The sequence below is a fragment of the Miscanthus floridulus genome, chromosome 3, assembly GCF_019320115.1.
Source record: "Miscanthus floridulus cultivar M001 chromosome 3, ASM1932011v1, whole genome shotgun sequence".
NCBI classification, from domain to species: Eukaryota; Viridiplantae; Streptophyta; class Magnoliopsida; order Poales; family Poaceae; genus Miscanthus; species Miscanthus floridulus.
Window position 1 is genome coordinate 86,601,756 of NC_089582.1, and position 19,034 is coordinate 86,620,789.

General features: G+C 47.2%; 1 long non-coding RNA gene across 1 annotated transcript; it reads left to right on the forward strand.

Annotated features, from left to right (window-relative positions):
- The first annotated feature begins 5,884 nt into the window (after positions 1-5,884).
- Positions 5,885-8,861, forward strand: LOC136541861 (uncharacterized). The gene is made up of 3 exons (XR_010780518.1): positions 5,885-6,376; positions 7,104-8,227; positions 8,332-8,861. It is a non-coding gene; the product is annotated as an uncharacterized lncRNA (long non-coding RNA).
- The last annotated feature ends 10,173 nt before the right edge of the window (positions 8,862-19,034 follow it).

Genomic DNA, 19,034 nt, shown 5'->3' on the forward strand with positions numbered 1-19,034 from the left:
CTAAACTCTAACACCGATCACAGTAGTAGGTATTCGCCTGATGATGTAAGGAGGGCTGCGATGCAGGCAAAATAAGAGCGGCTGGCAACCTATCTAGGGTTTGCGCGGCGGCGAGAAGTTACACAAGACGGCTAGCGGGGCAAGTCGAGTAATGTGGTGGCTTCGACTTGTTGTTTGGGAACGGTGGATGGGATAGCGGCGGAAAACAAAATCACAGCAACGGGCGATTGAACTACGACCACGAACACAATCCTAAACCAGCAACAAGACTCGACCACGGACACAAACTCAACAACACGAATCTGAAACGAAATTGCAAAGGCACAAAGGGCGATAGGACAGCGGAAATTGAAATATTTTTGGGCTTTTTGTGGACTCTAGGTAATGAACAAATATGAATCTAAGGCAAACGAGATTATACCTCGCGGTAAACCTGAAATATCTGATACCAATTGATGAATACAGGCCCGATCTTCCGAGAGGTAGCCGGTAAGTTCGATTTGTGGAGATCTCGACGTTGGCGATCCGGCTTCAAATCAGACACGATTCGAACCCTGCAACCGTTACACCACTGCTCCGTTGGTTATCAACCAAGCACAACTTGATTGACCTCGCCAAGAAGGCTTTTCCTGCAAGCGAATCGAAGAGCACAAGCAAGAAGGTAAAACACGCAATCTGAAATTGCAAATATGAATGACGCGAATATCAATAGAGGGTTCAAGAACTCGGTTCCAAAGGACTAATCGACACAGTGGAGGAGATCAAGAACGGGGGCCCTGGATCACTGCAAAAGGATTTGTCACCACAGTTACAATGAACGATTCAGTTTCTCGATGGAAAACTAAACTCTAAACAAAACCCAATTGTGTAGCAGCGGCGGCGGCTGTGTTTATAGTCTAAGACTCGACCTAGGGTTGGGGACGGCCAGGGGTTGGGCGCCCACAACTTGGGCTTAAGGCCCGACACGATACATGGCCAAGTTGGCCCAAATAGGTGACGCAGCACCTTGCCGTGGTCACACAGAATGATCCACGGACCTTCTGGAGCTGGGACCAGATCCAAAACGACGGCGTCGTCGTCCCCTTTCCAACGCATCCAAGAACGGCCCGTTTCGATGTCGTATGAGGAAGTTATGACCGAAACAGTGACGACGTGTCTGCTGAATCCGAGGACGACGTGGCAGCTGAGTTGGAAACGAATTGCAACTTGGGGAAGACCATGGCGTCGATGTGTCCAGCGTGGCGATGTCCTCATCATCCTCCCCTTCTTGAATTGGAGTCGTCCTCGACTCCATCTTGGCGATGTCCTCATTATCCCCTCCTTGTAGAATTGGAGTCATCCTCGACTCCATCCCATCATCAGCGAACTCCTGCAAAAGGTTAGTGACAGCAGGCAATGCACCAGACATAAAAGGTTGACAAAACATAGTATAACATGGTGCATCAGGATTATCACATAACTCAGCAGTAGCAGGAGTTGTAGCAAGAAAAGCACCTCCTTTTAACTTAATCCCATTATTTTTAGCAATGTCTGTTGGAGGTTTATTTTTTATCTCATTAGCATGTTTAATAATATCCGTAGGAGACAAAGGTAGCAATGTAATTTTCTTGTCCTTATGTATGATAGTGTATGTATTAGTTCTACCATGGTGTAAAGCATCATTATCAAATTCCCATGGGCGACCTAACAAAATAGAACAAGCTTGCATAGGGACAACATCAAAATCAGCAGTATCATGATAAGAGCCTGTGAAAAAGCTAATGCGTGCTGATTTAGATACCTTAGTCTTAGCACTATTATTGAACCATTGAAGTTTATATGGATACGAATGTTGTCGTGTGGTCAAGCCAAGCTTGTCAACCAAATCTGAACTCACCAAGGGCACCACCGTCAGCATACGCATCTTCATCACCAAAAGCATCCGCATCTTCATCATCAGCACGATAAGGCGGAGGGCGTTGCTCAAGCTGTTCAATGCGGGTGACCAGATTATTCACATTGCGCGTCAGCTCGGTCATAAGATTGCGTTGTTCAGTCATGAATGTTGCAAGCTCGCCCTTGGACACGCACTCATTGAAGTCCGTCGGAGTTCCTGCCATGGTTAGAAGATAGAAAAAGACAACACCAAAGTATTATCCCTATCAACTAAAAGGAAACAAGTGGTGGTGATGGTGGTGAAAGTGGAATGCAAAATCACAAGCGGCTTACCACCGTCTTGCCTGTATTCTTACCAACGCCAAACAGGAGCAAAACTAAAGTGGCGAAGCAATCTGTTGTTGAGCGTGGGTAACAGTTGCAAGATGAACCTGTGCTGACAGAAGAATATGTGGAGCTATGGGAGGCACACAATATGACAACAAGGATTAGCAATTAACGAGTGCAGAGTAGCGATTGTTCAATCTGGATCCAAAGTACAAATCACAGGTGCTGGCTAAGACGTGTCGAGACGTAGCGCAACAAGGTGAAAACAAAGGACGATCGAAAGAACTCACGGAACAAGCAAATAGCCCGGATTTCGCCTTTTTCCTGAATTTTTCCCCGGATTTTTCCAAAAGGCACTAGTAGGAATCAAAATTTTTTTTTTTTACTATTTTTTTTATACTTTTCTCTGAACAAGGATCACAAAAGATGCAACCACAAAAATTGGCACCTACAACTGAGGTGGGATGTGGTCTACAGAAATTCAGCACGTTCTCTGAAAAGCGTGCAAAAACCTTGACAATTTTTTTTCTATATTTTCCCGAATTTTTTTGGCAATTTTGACGAAACCAAACAGGGCGAAGCCGAGTTTGGGTCGGGTCCAAATGGTGTCAAGAAGCTGCACAAAAAATTTCAGATTTTTCTGATAAACGAGCGAAAAGTTATGCCTGTTTTACCGAAGGTATCTCAAGGTATGTTTTCCGTGAGGCACAACACGGCGGCGGCAGTTAGGGCAAAACGTCCCTAAACTCTAACACCGATCACAGTAGTAGGTATTCGCCTGATGATGTAAGGAGGGCTGCGATGCAGGCAAAATAAGAGCGGCTGGCAACCTATCTAGGGTTTGCGCGGCGGCGAGAAGTTACACAAGACGGCTAGCGGGGCAAGTCGAGTAATGTGGTGGCTTCGACTTGTTGTTTGGGAACGGTGGATGGGATAGCGGCGGAAAACAAAATCACAGCAACGGGCGATTGAACTACGACCACGAACACAATCCTAAACCAGCAACAAGACTCGACCACGGACACAAACTCAACAACACGAATCTGAAACGAAATTGCAAAGGCACAAAGGGCGATAGGACAGCGGAAATTGAAATATTTTTGGGCTTTTTGTGGACTCTAGGTAATGAACAAATATGAATCTAAGGCAAACGAGATTATACCTCGCGGTAAACCTGAAATATCTGATACCAATTGATGAATACAGGCCCGATCTTCCGAGAGGTAGCCGGTAAGTTCGATTTGTGGAGATCTCGACGTTGGCGATCCGGCTTCAAATCAGACACGATTCGAACCCTGCAACCGTTACACCACTGCTCCGTTGGTTATCAACCAAGCACAACTTGATTGACCTCGCCAAGAAGGCTTTTCCTGCAAGCGAATCGAAGAGCACAAGCAAGAAGGTAAAACACGCAATCTGAAATTGCAAATATGAATGACGCGAATATCAATAGAGGGTTCAAGAACTCGGTTCCAAAGGACTAATCGACACAGTGGAGGAGATCAAGAACGGGGGCCCTGGATCACTGCAAAAGGATTTGTCACCACAGTTACAATGAACGATTCAGTTTCTCGATGGAAAACTAAACTCTAAACAAAACCCAATTGTGTAGCAGCGGCGGCGGCTGTGTTTATAGTCTAAGACTCGACCTAGGGTTGGGGACGGCCAGGGGTTGGGCGCCCACAACTTGGGCTTAAGGCCCGACACGATACATGGCCAAGTTGGCCCAAATAGGTGACGCAGCACCTTGCCGTGGTCACACAGAATGATCCACGGACCTTCTGGAGCTGGGACCAGATCCAAAACGACGGCGTCGTCGTCCCCTTTCCAACGCATCCAAGAACGGCCCGTTTCGATGTCGTATGAGGAAGTTATGACCGAAACAGTGACGACGTGTCTGCTGAATCCGAGGACGACGTGGCAGCTGAGTTGGAAACGAATTGCAACTTGGGGAAGACCATGGCGTCGATGTGTCCAGCGTGGCGATGTCCTCATCACTTGTAATTTTTTTAAGCCTGCATGTGGACGAACATGTACCGTACTACCAAGTATTTAATTCATCGCTCTGTTCGTTTGGCCGTACTTTTTCAGCTAACGCACAATATTTTTCTCTCGCAATAAATCAACCAATAGTATTTTTAATCATGTCTTGTCAGCCAAACCAACAGGGCACATGTTGTTTGAAGGCTTCTTTGATGAACATGCATCATCGGAACATATTCTATGCAAAGCAAACGGTACAGCCAGCTCACGTCTGTACGGTGCCAGGCTAACGGCTATGCAGGGGCAGACATGTCGTTCAGTTGAATCAGTTGAATTAGCTCTAAAGTTTAGCTGTAACCTTTACAGACTTTACAGGTTAGAATTGAGAATCCAAACAGACCCTAATTAAACACTTGTTTAAAAGAATTAGCTCACCTATTAATCCTCATATCTAGATGCACCGGAGCTAATTTGGCTAATTTTTAACTAGCTAGTCATTAGCTCTTAATCCAAACGGGTCCTTAAAACGGTACTCAATGGCCTAACTCTGCCAACTACTGCCACTCAGATTAATCGAGTAACCGTGCAAATTGCAATTGCAATCGGTGCAGCTACATCCAAAATTATTTTTGCGCGAGTGGCTCCGCCATCTTTCCTGTGACCCGGTCTCGTTGTCCGTCCCCAAATCTTCTTCAGTAAAAAACGGAGCAACCTAGGAGACTAACTTAGTGTTTGGTTGGAAGTCAAAGTGGGAGGGGATAGTCCTATCTCTATTTTCTAGGTAGGATGGAGACAGGATCACTCTATTTTCTGTTTGGTTGAGAAGGAATATGATAAATCCATTTTGTGTTTGTTCAAAGGATAAATAGGAATGGGATGAACGAGAAATTTAAGGCCGTTAGCTACTGTTGTAGTGGGACCTACCAGGACCCATGTGTAAATCTTTTTTTCCTTTTACTATATATATATATATATCCGTCTCTTTTCTCCTTTTATATTATACATAATAAATAAATAAAATCCTCAAGCCTTGTGCCGCTTGCCTCCCCCATGCCTGTCGGTGCTCGGAGCTCGCTGCTCGTAGTTTGGCTGTGCCGCGCCACCTGGATCTCAGCACAGCAGCAGCCCGGAGCTCGGCCGCAGGCACCGCGCGGCCCTTTCCTAACCCGCCGCGCCACCCGGACAAGGCAGCTGCAAGCTCAAGCGCGGAGAAGACGAGGCAGCCAGATCTCACGAGGAAGAAGACGGCCGGTTCCCCGAAGCTCTAGGGCCGCGCCGGTCGCCGCGTCGCGCAGGAGGTCCTCAAGCTGGGGCCGCGCCGCACTGGGGCGGAGCTCGCCCACGCTGGACCTCGGTAGCGGCGGATGGCCCGCGCCGAATCTCACTGCTCGACTTCGCTTGACCGGCGCCGAAGAAGAAAGAACGACATCGGAGGAGAGAGAAATCGTTGCACGATGAAGATGATGCTCACACCATCGTAGTGGGACGCCCCCGTCCACGCTTTTTTTTTCTAGGGCAAGCTCACCCCCGGTTTGTGCAAATATGCCAGGTATATTCTTTGGTGGGATGTTTTCAGTTTCTCTTTGACTCCCGGTGGACCTGTCCCATTCCCATTCCACTCGGTCCCTCGAACCAAACAGACCCCTAGAAAAAGAGCATTGGGCCATTGAAAGAACTACCACGAGAAACAAGTTGGAAAGGGGCGCGAGTGGCCGCGAGATGCAGATCTATAGCTTTCCCCTCGGTTCTTTCTCTCGATCTCTTCCCCTGTGACCATGAGTCATGGCATCTAGGCCTAGGCAGATGACGGGCCTTCTCTGGTGACGTAGACGTGGAAAGATACGACGCCATGGTTGCCATTGAGACTCTTGTGGCCATCGCTGTGGCGAAGATGGTAGCTCAAAAGATCGCCAGCTGCAGCTTTGCTACCTTGAAGCCATATTGTTGTAGCTTGTTTTGCGCCTTCAGAGATGATCTGGAAGATTTGGAGAAGGAACTTCTCTGCCTTGAAGCCCAGCTCAAGGAAAAAGACAAGTGGTTATTTGGCATCGAGGTTGCTGACGACGGCCAAGCCGTGCTGGCGCAAAGTTGGCATCGAGATGCAAAGCAGCTGGCTTTTGAGATCGAAGACACCATTGATGAGTTTGTCTGCTCCGAAGAGCTCTACCATGAGAGCACCTGTGCCCACAAGGTAAGAGCAACTTCTCTCTTATATTTCATCTCAAGTTGTAGTAGATAATCTCAAAATCATTTCAGCATATAGGAGAGCACTGCTGCTGCAATAGATTATCTAAACTTGTCTTCTATTCTTTAGGCATAGAAGAGAGGGGTTCTCTCTCCTTTATTTAGGGAAAGAAGGCTATTTAGGGGGGGGGGGGGGGGCGGGGGAAGGCTGTTTTTAGGGGATTTTTCTTCTGAGGAATAAGTTATTAATTAACTTGCAGCTAGACCTCCAAAATAATCTTATTTAACAAGTTTGTTGATGGTCTAAGAACATATAATCCTTTTCGTGTTCCCCTCATTAGGACATTGGAATGGCTAGGTTGTAGGCACTACTCTGATGCCATTTGATTCATGTTCTTTTCATTTCTCTGAATGGGAATAATGTTCCCTAGCTGTCTACTCGCAGAAAGAAATATACCGCAAGTTTGTTTTAGCTTTGTCCATATTTGCTGTTTTTTCATTGTAATAATTCTTATCACAAACCCCACTGAATCACTTAGTTTAACAAATCAATACCCAACGTACTAAACCTAAAAATAACAGTAAATAGTGGAGAAACTGCTAATTGGCTCTTGATTTCTCAATAAATTGAGTGAATTTCAAATAACTACAACTATTTGACATGTCTAGCTGCCATTTTTTTCTATAAAAACCACAGTCATCATTGCTCTGTTCGTATTCAAATCCAATTGCAGCTAGAGCCTGGACAGTTAAAAGGATGATATCGGAGACAAAGAAGCTGAATTCAGCCATCAAGTTAAATGGGCGATATGGTAGTGGACGTACTGGTATTGATTTAGAGTCAAGGTTTTCTGCTGAAAAAGAGACAACATCATATGATGGCCCTGATCCAGTCATTGGTAGGGTGAACGATCTGGAGGCTATTGTGGATACTATAAAGGAACATGCAAAACGACTATGTATTATCGCCATAGTTGGGCCTGTAGGTGTTGGGAAGACATGTCTTGCGCGCCTAGTATTCAATCACTTGGATAGTGGGAGCTGATTCACTCGTAGAATTTGGGTTTATGTACACAAGTCTTGTTCCAGAGTTGATATCAAAAGAATTGCGAGACAAGTAATTTCACAGGGTCTTTTGGCGGGCCAGGAACGACCAAATGCTGATTACACAATGCAGGAAATTACAACTAAGGTTCATGAGATACTTAAAAGAGAAAGATGCCTCATCATACTAGATGGCTTGTGGGGCTCAGATGATGACGTGTGTTCTCTGAAACAGATGTTCACAAGTTGTACTGTGGAGACAGAAAGTGTAATCATTGTGACCACCCACAATGATCAAATTGCTCAACACATGTCCACTGTTCCATTGTACAGATTGGCTCCTATGCTTGAAGGTGATTATTGCTCGGATATCTTTGTGAGCGCATTGCGTGGTCATAATTCACTCTTCCCTAGATACAGAAAGGAAATTATTTCAAGGTGTGAAGGCATACCTCTTGTTGCTGATTTCCTGGGTTCTATTGTACGTAATGGTGGATGGGATCAGCGTGCCGTTTGGGAAAATGCTAGGGGCAAAGATTTGTGGAAATTAGAGGAGGATTATGCAACTACTCTAAGCAAGGAGTTGACTTTGTTTGCTCCCTTCAGGCTAATGTTCTATAATATACCTCATGGTCTGAGATTGTGTTTTGCATATTGCTCAGTCTTCCCTAAAGGATCTAGTATACATAAGAGAAAACTTATTCAGCAGTGGATTTCACTTCACATGGTTGAGTCTGCAACACATGGGTCCGTTTCGGCAGAAATGAATGCCGAGAACATCATAAAGCAACTAAAGTCTATTCATCTCCTTCAGGTATGATCAGAGGCTTTTGTTACATGTTAATTAAACCCTTCCGTGTGTATTGATTGAGTACAACTGCTCTTTGGATTTATCATATCACATTTGCATCTTTGCAGCTCATGTGCATGAAAATTCTTACTTTCCCTTTTAGAAATTGAAGGGAGTAAGAAGGCTTGCCTCGGTTTTTCCCTTCCCCAGACCCCACTCATGTGGGAGCCTCCAGCATTGGGTCTGCCCTTCCCTTTTAGAAATTGAAGGGAGTAATTTGTTAATGTTATCCTATTAGGTTTTCTGTGCATTATGAGATAAGAAGGCTCACCGAAGTAGGTGTGTTTTTGACTGAGCTACTCCCAGCTTGGGTGGTGTTTTGGGTTTTGCTCTAGAAGAGAGTCGGCTTTGGGCTGTGGCGGGGGCTCAGGGGCTATCTTTCTTGGCTTCCCAGCCTCCCCCTCCCCCTGTAGCCCTGTAGTCTGGAGGACGTCTAGTCTTGGTTGCCTCTTTGTTTCCACAGGTGCGTTTGTACTTTTATTTTGGAGTGGTGTGGTGTGTGTTGTAACTAGGGTCTCTCCCCCTTTTTTTCTTCTTAATATAATGAAGCGCAGTTCTCCTGCGTTTTTGAGAAAAAAAAAGAAGGCTCAACACTTTGTTACAACTGTTCTTTCTGGATAATTTGTTTTCTTTCCTGAGACCTGGGTTGCTGGGTTCAGTTGTTTTCCTGATCTCTTGACTCGTTTTGATGGGTTCTTACAGTTCAGTTATTTTCCTGAACAAAAAAACAAGTCATCCATCTTCAATGCCCAATGCAAGACACGGACACAATTTGATCCTGTCCAACTGTTTGTGCTCAAGAAAAGAAAACAAAGATATACAAGAAAAGCAAACTTGGAGATCAAGCAAGATCCTGGTCGGTTAGAATAAGAATCCTTATACGGCCACCTATGGCAATTGTAACCAATTGGGATTAGTTTCCAGATCTGTAACTCTGTCCCCCAGACTATATAAGGCAGGCAGGGAACCCCTCTCAAAGATCATCATCTCATTTACATACAGCAATACAATGAGACGCAGGACGTAGGTATTACGCCCTCACGGCGGCCGAACCTGGATAAAACCTCGTGTCTGTCTTGCGTCACCATTTCGTTCGTAGCTTGCGCACCTGTCTGCTGATAATCTACTACCTTGGGCATACCTCTAGGTAGACTGCCGACCATATTTCGTCGACAGTGGCGCGCCAGGTAGAGGGTGTGCGTACTGCTTCCCAGACGAACAAGATGGTCATCATCCTCGGTTCTATGGCTACACCGAACGGCCTTACATTCATCATCGGTCAGATCACCTGGACCACTGTCTCCGACAACTTCATCGCCATGACCACGGAGGAGGCGCAGATCCAATCTGCGTCGACCACTACTTCACCAGCATCAGCTACGGCTCCGACCACATTGGATCTGGCTCCGGCAACACCAGCATCGTCTTCAGTCACGCCGACAACCCGTCGTTCGCTTCCTCGCTACAAAGGGAGGCAGATCGACAACACCAACCTGCTCGACTCCATCGATCGGGTCGGCACCAAGCTTGCTGAAACCCTAGCTCTGGTAGATTCGATTCAAAATCAACCTACCGAGCAGGTAACCACTACCCACAACAGATCTACCCGATCAGCTCAGGCCAGTTGTCCTGCACGACTCAGTACGGATCTCGTGGTCACGTCTACTCCTGAAGGGCGCTCCGTTCGTCGCCGACCAGCCCCCGCTACGAGTCTCCGGCTCTCCGAGTGCGAAGCCTTGATGGAGAATTACCAGGCTCAACCCTACGGTCTGCGAAACACTGCTTCCAACTACGCGTACAATATACAACGTTGCTCGGATCTATGTTTTATACATTGACCTTGGCCAAAGCCACGCAACTTCGTCAACATGGTTCGGATTGAGGAGTATCAAGAAGTAACGGTGCACTAAGACAAGCAGCAGCCCTAACATCTATGACATATCACAAGAGTCGATCGGATCGATCTCGATCCGGCCCGGTGGCGTAGATGGTCCCGTTTCGACTCAAGCGTCTGGTTTTTTTTTTGTCTCCACGCGGCATCCACATGGAGCTACGACACCAGATTTGCATGATGGCTTGCCATTACATGCACGATGAAGATGACGTCAAGCAGCCATGCAAGAAGACGGAGTACAAGCAAGTGGGCCAACTATGGGTATTCGTGTTATGTATGTATTCATACACAATGTACAGCGACAACCTGGAAGGGCTCCGTGTGCTTCTCCGACTCCAAATATGAAGACCACATACAATCTACTAAACCACCATCAGGCTACTCCGTAACCTTCACACAAGCAAGGAAGATCTCCGACTGCGCTCGACCTCGGCTGGACATGCCCGAGGGCTTTTGCCTCCCCATGCGATGGAACTAGGTACATGCCCTCCGACCACCAAACTGATCGAGCAGCCACGTCGACCACGGACCACGTTCCGAGCGGCTCCGCCGAGCTCTGACCACGTCGACCACGTCTCGAGCGGCTCCACCGAGCTCCGACCACCTCGACCACCAGACCACGTCGCAATGATGATCGCCACAAAAAACGGCGCTATGACAACCACGACCACCGTCACAACAGGCCGAAAAGCACGAGGACCGGACAACTTTATCGCCATCGACCAGATTTCTATCCAAAGATAAGTACACTTCTAATATTTATATAATTTTCATTACGACGTTTCTCCACAACATTCTCATCATGATTATTCTTCAAATAACATTTGTCCATGTATACAATCTTAAATATAACATACAGCTATACTTAATGCAAATCCTCGATCAGTCATGTTGACACTCGATGTCTCCAGAAATGGCCCTGTCTCCGGCTTCTCCCTACACGTGCACGAGCGTCTGCCCTCTGCGTTATGGGTGGTCGGTAGCGGCTCCTTAGCGACGCTTTGTTCTTCCTACACGTGCGCGGGTTCCACGCCCCGCGTTATGGTTAACGGGCTAGCTAGGGCTAGAGACTCAGCTACATACTAACTGGTCGGGCAGTTTATATTATGTATAAACACAAACTTCATATTAACACTGATGTTTACAAAGCACCAACTGCTTTATCACATCATGCTCATTTACAAATGACTGCTGAGCGTCATACGCTATTTCTTCACCGCTGATTTTTTCTCCATAATTTATTTATTTGTGCATCACGCACTACCCGTTCTACATGTTTGTATTGCAGGATCATCGTCCAGGTGATCGGACCACCTAGTGCTTGGACTTCTCCATCGATCAACTGGTCGGACCGCTTGGTTCATGGACTCCGTCACCAACCAGTTGATCGGACTGTTCGCCGGTCGTTTCTACTCAATGTTCACTTCGTCGCCGACCAGTCGACCAGACTGTTCGTTGCTCGTGCTTCATCGCCAGCGACGTCGGGGACTCCTCGGTGCTCGGTCATCACCAGCGACGCCGAGGACTCCTCGCTCCTCAGTGCTCGATCTTGCCAGCGACGCCGGGGACTCCCTTGCTGCTCGGATCTTGCTACGTCTCGTCGGTGTGCTATCAAGCTGCTCCATGCTGTTCGGATCAGGGTGCTGATCTTGGGCAGCACGTCTAGGGTCTTGATACGCGCATGTCAGACGATGTCAGCAAGCTTTCAGACTTCTTTGACCTTGCTACAAGATTCATTCTTCATCTTCTAGCAGGCTCGGAGACTAAGTGGGCACACTTCACCTTGCGGTGAATGTGCTTGTTCTCATCTCGAGGCTACGCCCGGGGACTGTCTGTCTGCTCGGCTGGTCTTCTCGGGAACTGTTCCGACCACCATCGTGCTCGGGAACTGTTCCGACCACTCTCGTGCTCGGGACTGTCTCGATCGCCCTCGTGCTCGGGGACTGTCGCGACTATCCTTGTGCTTGGGGACTGTCCCGACCACCATCGTGCTCGGGGACTGTTTCGACCACTCGTGCTCGGGACTGTCTCTACCACCCTCGTGCTCGGGGACTGTCCCGGCTACCTTTGTGCTCGGGGACTGTCTCGACTACGGTTATTCTCGGGGGTTCGTCGTTTTCCCCATGCTGCGCTCGGGGACTTCCCCAACCACTCTCCGACCATTGCTCGGGGACTGCTCTCCTTATGTGATTTGTACTCACATACAGTTGAGAGGCATTTATTTTTTCTCACTTAGACCTTGCTACAAGGCTGATACCTCGCCTTCCAGCAAGCTCGGGGACTACATCGGTACGATGCACCTGCCGGTGCAGCTCGTATCGCTTGTACGACGATTGGATTCTCAACTTAACTGGGAATTTTTTTTAGACCCTGGCACCACGTGCCTACGTCACCTACTACCAGGCTCGTGGACTAAGTGGGCACACTTCACCTTGCGGTGAATGTGCTTATTTTATCGACTCCTACGCTCTGACTGTTGGTCATAACTATTCCTGTATAGGGGTCACTTATATTTCTTTTCAGAAATACAAGTGGGCACACTTGATCAGGAAATAAATCTTTTTCTTTTTTCTTTAGAGCACCATGCATTCTTCGGACAACCGGAATCTTCGGCTATATTCGTGGTCTACTGCTCTCTGTGCTGACCAGAATACTGGCATATTTGCTTGGTCAATGTTTCAACCAGTTGGAGATGACATGAAGACAGACCGCATTAGCCGAAGAAGATCAAACGGCGTGTCGCAACATAATACATGGTGCTCGGGGACTAGCTGTGGGGGTATTAACCCCTATACCCTTACGGCTAGGTTTGGGCCGGCCTGGACCAGGGGGTCCGGTCCACCAGAAGACGATGCGCGGCCCAGCCGATCTGCTCGGAGTCCCGCGCAAGGAATCAAGGCAGACTTGGAGATCAAGCAAGATCCTAGTCGGTTAGAATAAGAATCATTATCCGGCCACCTATGACAATTGTAACCAATTGAGATTAGTTTCCAGATCTGTAACCCTGCCCCCCCAGACTATATAAGGCGGGCAGGGGACCCCTCTCAAAGATCATCATCTCATTTACATACAGCAATACAATCAGATGTAGGACGTAGGTATTACGCCCTCACGGCGGCCGAACCTGGATAAAATCTCATGCCTGTCTTGCGTCACCATCTTGTTCGTAGCTTGCGCACCTTTCTGTCGATAATCTACTACCTTGGGCATACCTTTAGATAGACTGCCGACCATATTTCGTCGACAAGAAGTAATGTGAAAAAAAGTACTGATAGATAGCCCCACATGTAAGGGGATTATTGGGATTAAATTTCTCGTTCTGTTTTAGCAGTGCTCCCTCTGGATTCAAATAAATATTAGATCACATCCTTGATTTCAGCGTTAATGTTTATTCCGTTCTAAAGAAAGTTCAAAATGGGCAAATTACAGTCACTACTGCTACGGAAGTCTTCATGTATATATCGTGAGGAATACATGATGTTCCCACCTTGTAGACGGAAGTTCCTAACGAAAAGGGGATTCTGTTGAATAAATATTCAGAATTCTAGCATAGTTTCGTGACTAGCAAATGCAAGGCATCAAAAATATTACAGAGTCACCACTGAAATGAATTTTTCTATGGATGATGTGAATTTCGGTCATGAAATCCTTCGTCAGCCTGTTCGGGAGGTCGTATCGTATCGTGGATTATTTACTGCTGGCTGATTTGGTGTGAGAAAAAACACTGTTCCCGGCTAGAAATTTACGATCGTTTACGAGCAAGCGAACAGGCTGCATATTATTCAGTAGTGAGCTCCAAAACAAGAACTGACAGTGACCAATGGTAGAAAAAAAAAGGAAAATATTAACTTCATGTTCAAGTCAATTGCATCATGAATGTGATGTTAACGCTGCTCTTATGAACGAAAGGATGGCAAGAATCGAGGATTGTGGTGTTTCAGAACTATTTCAGGATAAACAATTTATAGTAAAGTACAGTTGGACCTGTAGGGATAAGCAGTACTGACTGAACCACATGATATCAATATTGAGTGAGGCCATATGTGAACAATTGACAGAGAGAGGTCAATGTTTGATCTTTGAAAATAGTATGGCATGATTGATTGACCATTGATAGGGACCGAGCAACTCTGGCTGAAATGGGTATTGGGTATGGGCTCTCACGCCAGTCAGACAGAGATACCCCAGTTTAAAGGACACTGTACATTGTAGAGAGAGAAAAAAGGCACGCATAAATCATGCAAACAGTTCGTTAAAAAAGTTGCAACTTCTGATTTTCAGACGAATAAATTGGTGACAAGAACAAAGCCCAATTAAAAGGACCATATGTTGGACCATGTGAACATTCAGAAAAACCATCAACATGTTTGTCAGGCTGATATCGACTATTAACAGTGACAGAAACTGCAACTCACACTAATGGAGCGTTCGGTTTGGAGAATCAATATGAAGTTCATCCCTTAATAAGTAATGAAAAGTTAATAGTTACATGCATGTGAGATCGTCTTGTCATGTCAATCCCTTGATTTCAGCGTTAATTGGCCTGTTTGATTTCTTTTTTTAATCGAAGCAGTGTTTTTCTCTCACAACATTTCAGTCAGAACAGTGTTTTCAGCCAATTTCAGTCGTTTCAGACCAGCCAACGGAGCCATTTATTCCGTTCTAAGAAAAATCGAAATGGGTAAATCACAGGCACTAATGATACGGAAGTCTTCATTTATATCGTGAGGAACACATCACGTCCCCAACTTATAGACGGACTTCCTAAAGAAAATGGGATTCTGTTGACTATTCAGAATTGTAGTCTGAGAAGTAATGGCAAGACAGGTCTGCGTATAGAAAATTAGCATCGAGAAAACTAAGTGATGTGGACTCTTTGGGTTTATCGACAAACGCGAGATCTGACTCTGAAAGGTCTCGACTCCTTCCTTCCTTGTTAACAGAAAGAACAGCGTGAATTAGGGGTGACATTTTTCTGAATTCTGTCACCACAAGAAATGAATTGTCGAAAACGGCTGGAGATAAGCAGGACTGACTGAAGTACGTGCTGACTGACTGTTGAGTGAGACATCCATGTGAGCATTTGACTTAAAATGGTCCAAGTCTGATATTTGGAATACGGTCATGTTTGACCAATGAAAGGGACTATAATTCATTATGATGGTGTTCTGATGAACAGATAATTTGTAGAGCACTAGTAACTGTAGTACCCAGTTTTAAGAGCAAATCCTGATATACACCATATGTGAGTCCAGAAAGTCAAATCTCACATATAACTACAAATAAGGGTAATATCGAAAGACAATGCTCAATATATAACGTACTTAGTATAAAGGATATAATCTTAGACAACAAACAGTGGAAAGACAACTCCGATCTTAGGGTAGAGACTCTAATTCCACAGGGTTCGCGAACAAATTATGGGAGTTCGGGAGTTCCTGAATATTAGTTAAGAATTTCACTCAAATTGTTTGAACAGATTTGGGTGACCATAAAACAGGAGCAGAAATAACCTTTGGTAGTTAAAGTGACCAAGAGTTGGAGCCTTGGAGGATGTCAACATTCAGAATGCCAATTGAGCTAACATCGTGCTTCGCCAGCCTAACACATTTCGCCATTTCGGCATCAAACTTCCTCAACCCGCCACCGATTACACAATAGACTGGGACAAAGCTTTTTGCCCCACACAAGTCTGAACTTACAATAACACGAAAACACAGCATGGCAACCATGGACAAATTAAGGCACAATGCAATGCAGCAACACCAATCCTAACTCATCCTCTTTGGGTTGCATCAAGAATCACACCACATTCATCTAGTAGTAATCATCCCATATAGATTTGGAGTAGAAAACTTATTAAACCACATTGGTTATCATGATCATGCTCTGGACATCTCCTGCTGCTGCTGGTGGAGGTTGCCCTGGTACTTTGGGTCCCTTCGGACGATGCGCTTCCAGTACCAGTGCTTGTCGAAGAGCATCCAGATCTCCTCGATGGGCACCTGCTTGGTCTCCGGCAGCAGGAGGATGACGAAGATGGACATGACGACGATGAGCGAGGCGAAGAGCACGAAGACGCGCCCAGCGGAGGTGGCACAGCGCGGCGAGGAAGCACTGCGCCACGGCGGCCGTCCAGAAGAGGTTGACACACACCACCACGCTCTGTGTCAGCACTGTACCTGTACACCAACCGGCAACGGGTGCTGACCAGGCAAGCTCTGAAGGCAACGAGAAGGCCCAAGACCGTCAAGTTCGGCCCAATACCAAGAGTGTGCGCTTCTTCGGCCCAGAGTGGCGTCATGAGTGAGCCTGAGGCCAAGCATGTGCGTGAACTCGCTGGTTTGGCTTATATGTAGCGTAGTGGTAAACGTAGAGGATATGAACATTGTATGAACCTCCTTCCCAAGTTATCGAGATTCCTCTGAGCTTCTTCCTCGTGCTCTGCTTCTCTTCCCCAACTCCGATTCCTCACTTTCAATCCTGACTGCTTCCTCCTATCCTCCGATTGCTGTTAACAATTGGTACTCGGAGCCCTCCTTCCTCGGCACTGCTTCTCGTTCCTCGCCTCGATCCTAGATCGTAACTCCCGTCGCCAGGTTGATCACCGATCTCTCACTTCGGTGTGGATCATGTGAACCCGTAGGTCCGAGTCGAGGCTGATCTGATCGGCGTTGAATCGGAAGTCGGTTGCTCACCCATCCTACCCTGGAGCCCCACCAAATAGATCACGACCACTTCACCCGCTTTCGCAGAGATCGGGGAGCAATGGAGCCCAACTTCAAGTTGATGCTCGATGAGATGAAATCCATGAAGTCGTCGCTGGAGAGCAGCATCACCAGCGTGAACACGTCCCTCGGCAACCGCATCGATGCCGTGGAGCGCACTCTCGCCGACCGCTTTGGCCACCTCGAGGACGTAGCCAAGGTGTTCGACGAATGGAAGCCCACCGTGGACGCATCGGTCCAGGAGCTCCGCTCAGAGATCGGTGCAATTCGCAAGTCGGAGGACGTTGTGGAGAAGATATGGGAGGAGATGACGGCCCTACGCAAGACCGTGAGCCGCGGCCTCATCTTCCACCGGTCCCAAGGTTACTGGCCCATTTGTTGGGCACGGCGTTGAGCACCATCACCGGGGATTCGAGTTCCAAACTCTGTCCCCGGTCAAGGGTACGCACAGTCACTTCCCTCCCTATACCCACCCTCATCCGCAGTCTCTTCCTCGTCCTACTTTTGCGCTGCGTAAATCATACTCTAGTTCCATGCTAGATACGGGTCAGGCCGCTGTGGAGCTAGGGTTAGGAACACAGGAGGCACCTAAGCTCTGGGACACTAACCAATCTAATGACAAACTACCTAAACTGAATTTTCCCAAATTTGATGGCGAAAACCCACGCCTATGGCTTCGCAACTACACTGATTATTTTGAGATGTATGAAGTGAATCCATGTCGCTGGATCAAGGTATCCACGATGCATATCACCGGGGCCGCCGCGCACTGGTTTCCCGCTGTTGAGCAACAAGTGCTCAGGATGTCTTGGCCACAATTCACTGCCTTAGTGATGGAGTGCTTTGGCAAAGACCAGCACGAACTGCTTATCCATCAGCTCTTTCACATCAGGCAGACGAGTATCGTGCAAGAATATGCTGAAAAATTCACTTCTATCATTGATGGCTTAATAGCTTATGGCAAAAACACTGACCCCATCTACTATGCTATGAGATTTGTTGATGGCTTGCGCGACGAGATCCATACTGTTGTTCATATGCAGTGACTTGGTACTTCGGATACTATCGTGGTTCTCGCCTTGTTGCAGGAGGAAATGTTGGACTCGTCAAGGAAGAAGGAGTTGCATCGTCCTGACGCATACCAGTGGGCCAAGCTGCCCCCGTGCGTGCCACCACCCCAGCTAGTACCCGACGGGCGCAGTGAACGGGCGGAGCATGTGGCGCGAGCTGTCGCGGGTGCTGATGACAGGCGAGCGTGCGGTGTCGACGCCAAGCTGAACACTCTGCGCGACTATCGCTGGGCCCGCGGCCTCTGCATCAGGTGTGGCGAGAAATGGTCTCGCGACCATCACTGTCCTGAGCAAATTCAACTGCATGTGCTCCAGGAAGTTTGGGACCTCTGTCATGGTGATGATTGTGATGATCAAGTGGTGCCTGACGACCTCGATGCCGATGCTCAGCTGTTCATGACTCTTTCTTCAGCGGTGGTGTCTGATCAAGCTTCTCCTAGTACAATGCAGTTCATGGGAGAAGTTTAGGGCAGCCAGGTCTGAATATTACTGGATTCTGGCAGCTCCAATACATTTGTCAGTGCTTCCCTTGCCGCTCATCTTCAAGGCAGTTCCAATTGTGTTCACCCCATCAGAGTGATGGTGGCCAATCGTACTCAGATGTTGTGTAATACTAAATTTAGGCAATTGCAGTGGTCAGTACAGCAGTGCTCTTTTGTTTCCGTGGCCAAGGTCCTTCCTCTATCATAGTACGATCTCTTTATGGGCATGGATTGGCTCATGGTGCATAGTCCCATGGAGATTGATTGGAGGTACAAGTGGATGACTGTAACATATGTAGGTACTCACATGCAGTTGCAGGGGCAGTTGGACTCTCTTCCAGTGGGTGCAGTTTTACAAATCACTGCAGTGAAGGAAGAAGCTTTAGAAGACAGCTCATCATCTTCTCCGCCTGAATTAGCAGCTTTATTGTCTGAGTTCAAAGATGTCTTTGACCCACCACAGGGCTACCCACTAGCACGCCACTATGACCACGAGATTCCTCTCGTTGCTGGTGCTGCTCCAGTGTAGGTTTGGCCTTATCGTTACCCTCCAGCCATCAAGACTGAAATTGAGCGTCAAGTTTCAGAGATGCTGAA